This window comes from Lathyrus oleraceus, chromosome 5, assembly GCF_024323335.1.
Source record: "Lathyrus oleraceus cultivar Zhongwan6 chromosome 5, CAAS_Psat_ZW6_1.0, whole genome shotgun sequence".
Taxonomy (NCBI): Eukaryota; Viridiplantae; Streptophyta; class Magnoliopsida; order Fabales; family Fabaceae; genus Lathyrus; species Lathyrus oleraceus.
The window spans coordinates 467,829,865-467,839,783 of record NC_066583.1 but is presented as its reverse complement, the minus strand read 5'-3'; the positions used below and the strand labels follow the sequence as shown (position 1 = coordinate 467,839,783).

Here is a 9,919-nt window from a genome sequence, read left to right as displayed (position 1 = left end):
GGCAAAGTGTATACAAAATGAGCACATGAACAAAATCAATAGGCCAATCCAAAAATCCTCCAAGCACAACTTGTACTACCATGCCTATAAAAAACTAGATTGAATTGTGAATCTAACAAAAAAATCTCATTAAATTTGGATTAGAATTGGATTTTTTATGATTTTTGTAAGTTTTATTAATTATTGAATATTTATTTAAAGTGAATTAAGTAAATTAATTAAAGCGAATGGCAGTTTTGTAATATTCTACCGCCTGTGCCAAAACGCTGCGTGTTAGTAATGTGGTGGCAGCTTCCTACTGGGCGAAACCGGCGCCAAACAAGAATTCAAACGGAACCATGCACTGAACGGATCAAACAGCGAGATTTTCCCAGATTTCTCACGTTCTTCGCGTGTTCGTCGTCTTCATCAATTCCAGAATTGGTTACAAGCTTTTCATCACCAAATCGCGTAAACCGTATACCGTTGGAACCGTCATGCAACGAGGATTCAAGATATGCTAATGATTTTTCTTAATTCCTACTATATCTCACAGATCGAGCAAAAAAAGAAATGACATCAAAACTTTGAATCGAAATATCTCACTCCACACTCAATCATTTTAAAAACTAAGCACAGCATGATGATCTATGATGAACGAACTACCAAAAGCACATCACAATTCAAGAAATGGTGAGATTCGAGTTTTGGTACCTTGGAGATGGCAGTGCTCGAATTTGAGGTTTCTTGCTCCAATTGTCCAAAACAGATTGAGATCAAGGTTGAGGAAGATGAATGCAATGCGTGCTTTAGCTCAAAGTTACTCCAATTGCAAGAATTTTCCAATCACCATTGTTGACCTTACTTTGAGCAGTGGAGATTCAGAAGGTTTCTTGATCCAATTCCTCAAAACAGTCGAAGCTTATGGTTCATGGAGCACAAAGCAAAAAGAATTACTCAAATTGGTGAAGAATTGATGAAGTTTTGATCCAAAATGTTGAATGAAGATTCTTGAGATTTTGGAGAAAATGGAGGGAAAAGTGGTTACAGTTCTTGAAAATTGCAATTGTGATTAGCATCCTGTTACAATTATGATTAAATACCAATGCCTTAATCCTCCTCTTAATCCAAATTAGCCAAAATGAAATAATTAGCATAATGTGAAATTCAATGAAAGCTCCAAAATGTCCTTGCCAAATATTATCATATGACAGCTCATGACAGCTCAAACATCTTCTAAATGGCATTTGTGATGTGTTGCAAAAAACCCCCATGCCAAAATTCCAATTATTTTGCAAGTTGGACCATTTTGCCCTTGGATTTTAATTAGTGCACTTGAAAATTGACCTTTTGCATTGACCATTTTTGATGAATTTTGATTATGCACCATGAAAGTACATGTGAAATGGAGTTTGCTCATAAAAAGATCATCCATTTTGGACATTCCATGTGAAAGTTATGCCACTTTGATTATAGGCATTTTTGAAAAATGAATGGGCCATAACTTGCCAACCATACATGGGAATTTCAAGTTCTTGGACTTTTTGGAAAGGTGAGACCAAGATCTACAACTTTCATGTTGAACAAATTTTCATTTGAAACTTTCTTGGACATGTAATTTTGAGATGAAAAACTTTCCATTTTTGGAAACTTCCATTACAAGTCACTTTCTATTTTTGGCAATTTTTGTTCTGACTTTATTTTCTCCATTCTTGAGCTTTGCAATGTCAAATAACACTTGTTCCAACATGAATGAAGTGTATCCAACTCAATTCCATCTCCAAATCCATAAAATCAAGCACAGTTGACCACAATTGACTTTTTCAACTGATAGATGAATTTGGCAATGCACTGATCAATCTGAGCCCCAATTCTCTGATGAAATGGCTCAAGGATGAAACCCTAGCCTCAATATGCTCAATACAATCATGGAATGATCCTCATATCCATTATAGACCCCATCTCCTTACCAAGCCCTGATTGGCCCAATACAACTGATTAGGGTTGACCAGAGGTCAAAACCCTAATCTCAAAGTATCTGATCAATCTCTTGGTGATGACAAGACCATGATGATGATGATGTATCATTTCAACCAAGATGAAGACCAATCTCCTTGAGAACCAAAAAACCCTAATTTGGACCTCCACATCCTCAGATGATTAATGACCAGTCCAATGAAACCCTAGCTTGCACCATAACCTCTTCATCTCCTGATCAAGACTTAAGAGGATGACTTGCACAATGTAACCACATGATATGCAATATGCAATGCCTAATGACCTAAAAATGATATGCAATATGTTAAGCTAGTCCCAAGAGAAGAGGGCAAATTTTGAGGTGTTACAGCTGCCCCTATTCAATCCACTGTGAACCTGTCGATATGAATAGCCTCGGCTTTCAGATGATCAGGATGAAGAGTGATTGAATACCAAGAACAGACGAACAATTTGCACTCTGATGGGAAAATAATTAACAACGCCTGTCAGAATCGGTGAAGAAACAATCTCGAAACAAGAATCCGTCTGGAACGGAGAAAGTCGACCTGAATACCGAAACAACAATGTCGACCTGGATACCAAAATAAATGGTAACGCAGGGATAACCATGGCCTGATCACCACATATCCGCTAGGGATTATTATTACTTTTTCTTGTTTATGCTTTTCTTGAACCCCGAAATTTTCTCTTGCGCAAATAATCCCGGATCACTGCATTTGAACCCCGTTCTCCTGTTTGTCGTGATGATCCCGCTGGCAACGTCGGAGATAACACCAAACCACCACTCCGATGGCGACATGTCAGAGGGTACACCTTCGACCAGACATTAACCAATGACCGGGAAGAAACTCGACGTTTACTGGACATCGAATCAATGATGTTGACAGACACCAAACAATGATGTTTACAGGCATCAAACAATGATGTTGACAGGACATCGAACAATGATGTTGACAGGACATCGAACAATGATGTTGACAGGACATCGAACAATGATGTTGACAGGACATCGAACAATGATGTTGACAGGACATCGAACAATGATGTTGACAGGACATCAAACAATGATGTTGACAGGACATCGAACAATGATGTTGACAGGACATCGAACAATGATGTTGACAGGACATCAAACAATGATGTTGACAGGATATCGAACAATGATGTTGACAGGCATCAAACAATGATGTTGACAGGACATCGAACAATGATGTTGACAGGACATCGAACAATGATGTTTACAGGCATCGAACAATGATGTTTACAGGCATCAAACAATGATGTTGACAGGACATCGAACAATGATGTTTACAGGCATCAAACAATGATGTTGATAGGACATCAAACAATGATGTTGACAGGCATCAAACAATGATGTTGACAGGACATCGAACAATGACGTTTACAGGCATCAAACAATGATGTTTACAAGACATCGAACAAAACTCGACCAGACACTTACTGATGACTGGGAAATAACGCGACGTTTACTAGACATCGAATGATGATGTTTACTGACACCAAAGAGAACTCGACCAGACACTTACTGATGACTGGTAGATATTGTTGCTCCAAAATCCCGATGCTGAACTCCGTAGAGTAACACCTTCAAACTTCTGTTGAAACCAAATCTCAAGCAGTAACCACGGCTTGAGTCGCGCTGATCGCGTAACATTCTCCGATCTTCATTTCCATCTCTATCCGACGGAAAAGCTTCCTCCAGTATCGCACTACTGGGGAATATCTCTAATTAACCCAAGATTCTGAACTCCTCAGAGTAACACCTTGCTCTCCGGGCCAAACCTTCAAGCGGTAACCACGGCTTGAGACTAGCTTATGCTTGCAATATGATGCATGATTGATTTTTTCTGCGTAATGCTCCATAACTATGGAAATGCTACGCGATTTATTATTTTTCTATGCAACATGCTATGCTATTCTACATGATGAATGCATAAAAAGTATCCCCCTCAAGGGACTCCTCTGAGGAGCTCGAGACACTCTGCTGAGGAACTCGTCAATACTCCGATTCCGCCCTGCTGGGGAATAATGCTGCCGCTGGGAAAAGGTAACCCTTGCTGGGGAAGAACCTCATTTGCACCCAATCCGCTCGGGAAACTGCTGGGGATAAGAACCACCAACACTCTGTGGGGATACATCGGTCTTTGACTTGCTGAGGATATAAATTTCGACTCTGCTTCGAGAAACCCTCACAGATACCTGACGACTTCACTGGGGAAATGCTCACAGATACTCTGCTGGGAAACAGCCACCTCCAGGCCTGGCAACTGGGGAAGCATCGATCTGACACCTGCTGGGGATAACCATCCTGACCCTGCTAGGGAAGCGAATGCCACTCCGCTGGGGATTACCCATGCAATCCATAGGTAGAATCAACTCAGCTGGGAATGCAGATATCAGTCCGCTATGGAAACTCATCCAATCCACTGGTAGGATGAACACTGCTGGAGATATATTTCATTGAAACCCGCTCCACTCGGGGAATAGCAACCTTCAGGCCCGGCTGCTGAGGAAACACCGTTTTAAACCTGCCGGGGATAACCCCCCTGACTCAGCTAGGGGATCCACAGACCTTCGGATCTGCTGGGGAGTTAGCCCTCACAACTCTGCTTGGGGACCCCGCTGGGGAAATGAGAAAAGTTGGTACAGAACACCCGTCGACTCGTCGAACCACGATATCCACCTCCCAATCTCGTACCGACTTTCCACTTTTGAGAAATTCCCAGACTCGTCTGGACCTTTTCTGCTCCATCATCTTGTATTCCCAATCGCTCCGCGCTCGACGGAGAGCGAACTCCTGGGGACTATACATACTTTTCAATTTTCTGACTTTGAAGAGTCTTCTTGATTAAATCCAAAGGTCGTCGGGCGCCTCTCGACGTCTTCTCATCGCTTCTCTTACCCATTCATTCGTCCCTGACTGGACCCTGCGGGGAATTCCTACAGACTTTCCAATCTTCCGATTTTGAAGAGTCTTCTTGATTATCATCAAGGATCGTCGTACGTCTCAACGTCTTTCTCATCGCTTCTCTTACCCATTCATTCGTCCCTGACTGGACCCTGCGGGGAATTTCTACAGACTTTCCAATTTTCCGATTTTGAAGAGTCTTCTTGATATCATTCAAGGATCGTCGTACGTCTCAACGTTTTCTCGTCATCCCTTCATATTCATTCATCCCTGACTAGACTCCATGGGGATTTCCTTTATCAAAAGCTTCCACATCACAACCTGCAAGTGAGTGAAAAATGTCTAACAGTTCCTGCAAAACAGATCGTCAGATAAAACCCGTGCCCCAGGCGTGTCAAGATTTCAACACTTGGGTCACTTAACCTTCCGAATAAGATTTCAAGCTTCAATCTTATAAGCATGCATTGGAAGGGACCTGTATGTCTAAAAAATGCAAAATTCTTTATCAAAATAATCGGATGTATTTGCAATCAAAGCGGTTATGAAAAACAAAAACAAAATTATTTGACTGAATATGCATTTTATTGATTGGAAAAGTGTGTGGCTCAAATTGAGCAATACAAAGGAAGCAATTCCTGAAAAGAGGTAATTGCGCACAAAAGGAAAAATCTATCCTAATGGCAATGTGAAACCCGCAATCTCATCGAAGACTTCTACTTCCAAAATGCCTTTAAGCGGCATTTCGTTGCGTCTAGATATGTTGCCAGTGCGTTGACACTGGTCGCAATTTGTGATCGCGATGTGGACATCTTTCCACAAAGTAGGCCAAAAGAGGCCGACTTGCAAGATCTTAGTGAAAGTCTTCGAGGTGCTTGCATGTCCTCCATAGGGAGCAGAATGACAGTGGGAAATTACGTTTTCTACCTCATCTTCTGGGACACATCGGCTGAAAATGCCGTCAGCGCCTCTCTTGAAAATTAGAGGCTCATCCCAATAATAGTGTTTAAGATCGTGAAAGAATTTTTTCTTTTGTTGGTAGGTCAAGTCTGGCGGAAGCACCCTAGCTGCTAAGTAGTTGACGAAGTCAGCGTACCATGGTAATATGGTTTGGGTGTAAATTGCTTCCACTACTTCGTCTGTTTTAGTATCCTTATGGGTTAACGCATCTTTAGCTATATTTGTTTCCAATTGGGCTATGAGTCTTTCGTACGGAAAATCATCATTTATAGGCACTCGTTCAGGTTCAATACCTTCCATTCTTGACAAGTGATCGACCACGACATTTTCCGTGCCTCTTTTATCCTTGATTTCTAGGTCAAACTCTTGTAATAGTAAGATCCACCTTAAGAGTCTTGGTTTAGCGTCTTTTTTGTTTAATAGGTACCTAATTGCAGCATGATCGGTATAGATAATTATCTTTGCTCCTACTAGGTAGGAACAGAATTTATCCAGAGCGAACACTACGGCTAAAAGTTCCTTTTCGGTGGTGGCATAGTTCATCTGTGCTGGGTCTAGGGTTCTACTTTCATAGTATATTGCATGAAGTTTCTTGTCCCTTCTTTGTCCTAAGACTGTGCCTACAGCATAGTCACTAGCGTCACACATGATTTAAAAAGGTAATCTCCAATCGGGTGATTGCATGATAGGTGCGGTGATAAGAGCTATTTTCAGTTGTTCAAACGCCGCTAGGCATTTGTCGTCAAAGATGAATTTGACGTCTTTCATTAATAAGCCAGTCAGTGGTTTGGTGATTTTTGAGAAATCTTTAATGAATCGCCGGTAGAAACCAGCGTGTCCTAAGAAGCTTCATATTTCTCTTATGATTTTCGAAGGCTGGAGGTTTTCTATAACTTCTATTTTGGCCTTGTCGACTTCAATCCCCTTGTCAGATACTATGTGTCCGAGCACGATTCCTTGTCGGACCATGAAATGACATTTTTCCCAGTTTAACACTAGGTTCACTTTTACGTATCTCTTTAGTACCATTTCAAGATTCAATAAGCATCCTTCAAAGCTCTGTCCGCATACGGAGAAATCGTCCATGAAGACTTCCATGATGTCATCTATGAAATCTGCGAAAATTGCCATCATGAATCTTTGGAATGTTGCGGGAGCGTTACACAGTCCAAATGGCATTCGTCGGTAGGAGAATGCACCATAAGGGCATGTGAAGGTCCTTTTCTCTTGGTCGTCGGGATGAATAGGAATTTGGAAGAATCCCGAATAACCGTCTAGGTAGCAGAAGTTAGAATGCTTTTCCAATCGTTCAAGCATTTGATCGATAAACAGTAAAGGAAAATGATCCTTCTGAGTGGCTTTGTTTAATTTTCTATAATCAATACACATTCTACTTCCAATAAACACTCTTTGTGCTATAGATTCTCCTTTTTCATTGTTAACAACTATGACGCCTCCCTTCTTTGATACGACATGTACTGGGCTGACCCATTGACTATCGGATATCGGGTAGATAATACCTGCTTCTAACAACTTTTGCACTTCTTTCTTTACCACATAGCTCAAAATGGGATTTATCCTTCTTTGATGTTCTCTAGAGGTCTTACTGTCTTCCTCTAGCATTATGCAATGCATGCATATGGAAGGGCTTATTCCTTTTAGATCTGAGATATTGTAGCCTAAAGCAGTTGGGTATTTTCTCAAAACGTGTAAAAGCTTTTTGGTCTCTATCTTCCCTAAGTCTGCATTTACAATTACAGGTCGCTCAAGTTCAGTGTCTAGGAATTCGTACCTTAGATTTTTGGGTAACGTCTTAAGTTCTATGGCTGGTTTCTTTGGGCAAGGTATATGATCGGGCGTTAGTGCTAGGCATTCGCTTAGGCTGTCATCTTGGTATTCCTTACTTAAATTTTCATCTTCAAAAGTAGGACGCCTTGGAATTTTCAGTATTTCGGAGTATGATGTTTGTTCATTCTCCATCTCTCTTATGTATTCGTCGATGATATCTAGTAAACAACAAGTGTCGTCTATAGCTGGTGCCTTTAGGAATTGCGTCAAAATGAACTCGACTTTTTCCTCACCAACCTCAAAGGTTAGCTTGCCTTTTTTAACATCTATGATAGCTCTGGCTATGGCTAGGAATGGTCTTCCTAATATGATAGGGATGTTGGAATCCTCTTTTATATCCATGATTATAAAATCAGTAGGAATATAGAATTGTCTTATGCTCACCGGAATGTTTTCTAGCATACCTACAGGAAATTTAACAGAACGATCTGCAAGTTGTATAGACATCCTCATAGGTCTTAGTTCTCCCATTTTTAGCCTTTCACATGTGGACAAAGGCATTAAACTAATACTGGCTTCTAAGTCGCATAAACCTTTATCGATGACAAACTTTCCGATTACACAGGGTATGGAGAAACTACCTGGGTCTTTCAGCTTAGGAGGCATATTGTTTTGTATTATGGAGCTACACTCAGCAGTAAATGTAACAGTTTCATTATCCTCTATCTTCTTCTTGTTAGATAAGATTTCTTTGAGAAACTTAGCATATGAGGGCATTTGAGTTATGGCTTATGTAAAGGGTATTGTGATATTCAATTGTTTTAGAAGCTCTATGAATTTTTTAAATTTCCCTACACTTTTAGATTTAACAAGTCTTTGAGGATAAGGGATAGGGGGTTTATATGGTGGTGGAGGCACATAAGGTTCTTCTTTCTCTACGACCTCTTCATTTTTATCTTCCTCTTGTTCGTCTTCCTTCTCAGTTACCTTACCTGGGTCTTGATGCATGGATGGGTTTTGAGTTCTAGGGTCGGTCGGTCCGTCTAGTTCTATCCCACTTCGTAGTATAATAGCATTTGCATGACCTTTCGGGTTTGGTTGCGGCTGCCCAGGAAATGTGCCTGCAGGAGCAGCAGTAGGTGCTTGTTGTTGAGCCACTTGTGAGATTTGTGTTTCCAACATTTTGTTGTAGGTGGCTAATGTGTCTACCTTGTTTTCCAACTGCTTGATTTGCTCACTAGTGTGTATGTTTTGATTTAGGAAATCCTTATTTGTTTGGGCTTGGGTAGCTATAAAGTTTTTCATCATTATTTCTAAGTTTGATTTCCTAGGAGCATTTTGAGTATTTGTGGCAGCTTTTTGAAATCCTAGTGGTACAGCAGGTGCTTGGTTAGGTGCATACAATGAATTATTGTTTTTGTATGAGAAGTTGGGATGGTTCTTCCAACCTGGGTTATAGGTATTTGAGTAGGGGTTTCCTTGAGCATAATTCACCTGGTCTATGGAGTTTCCTGTCAAGAGTTGACATTCTGGGGCAGTATGCCCTTGAACTCCGCATATCTCGCAGTTTGGTGCTACGGCAGCCACAGTGGATGCTGGTGTTATAGTCAAGCTGTCTATCTTCTGAGTTAGGGCACCTACCTTGGCGTTGACATGGTCAAGACTGCTTAATTCGTACATGCCGCCCTTCGATTGAGGTTTCTCTATAGAGGTTCTTTCGCTTCCCCATTGGTAATGATTCTGGGCCATACTTTCAATGAGTTGATAGGCCTCGTTGTATGGTTTATCCATGCGCCACTTGCAGCGACATCTATTGTCAATCTTGTATTGTACAAGAGACCATTATAAAAAGTGTGGATGACCAGCCATTCATCTAGACCGTGATGTGGACAAAGCCTCATCATGTCTCTGTATCTCTCCCAAGCTTCAAAAAGTGATTCATTATCCTTTTGTTTAAACCCGTTTATTTGGGCTCTTAGCATAGCCATCTTACTAGGTGGGAAATATTGGGCTAAGAAGACTTTCTTCAACTCGTTCCATGTAGTGACAGAGTTGGATGGTAGAGGCTGGAGCCTAGCTCTAGCTCTATCTCTTAATGAAAATGGGAAAAGACGGAGTCTTATAGCTTCTGGGATGACACTATTCGCTTTCACCATGTCTGCGTATTGCAAAAACTGGTTTTGCTATACGGCTAACAACAGTGAGGGTTTTAGCTTAAAATTGTTGGTTTCGATCGGAGGGGCAGCGATGCTGTTATGAGGTTCATCC

General features: G+C 41.0%; 1 non-coding gene across 1 annotated transcript; it reads left to right on the top strand.

The window, feature by feature from the left end:
* The first annotated feature begins 9,526 nt into the window (after positions 1-9,526).
* On the top strand, positions 9,527-9,633 carry LOC127088991 (small nucleolar RNA R71). The gene has a single exon (XR_007790774.1). It is a non-coding gene; the product is annotated as a small nucleolar RNA R71 (small nucleolar RNA).
* The last annotated feature ends 286 nt before the right edge of the window (positions 9,634-9,919 follow it).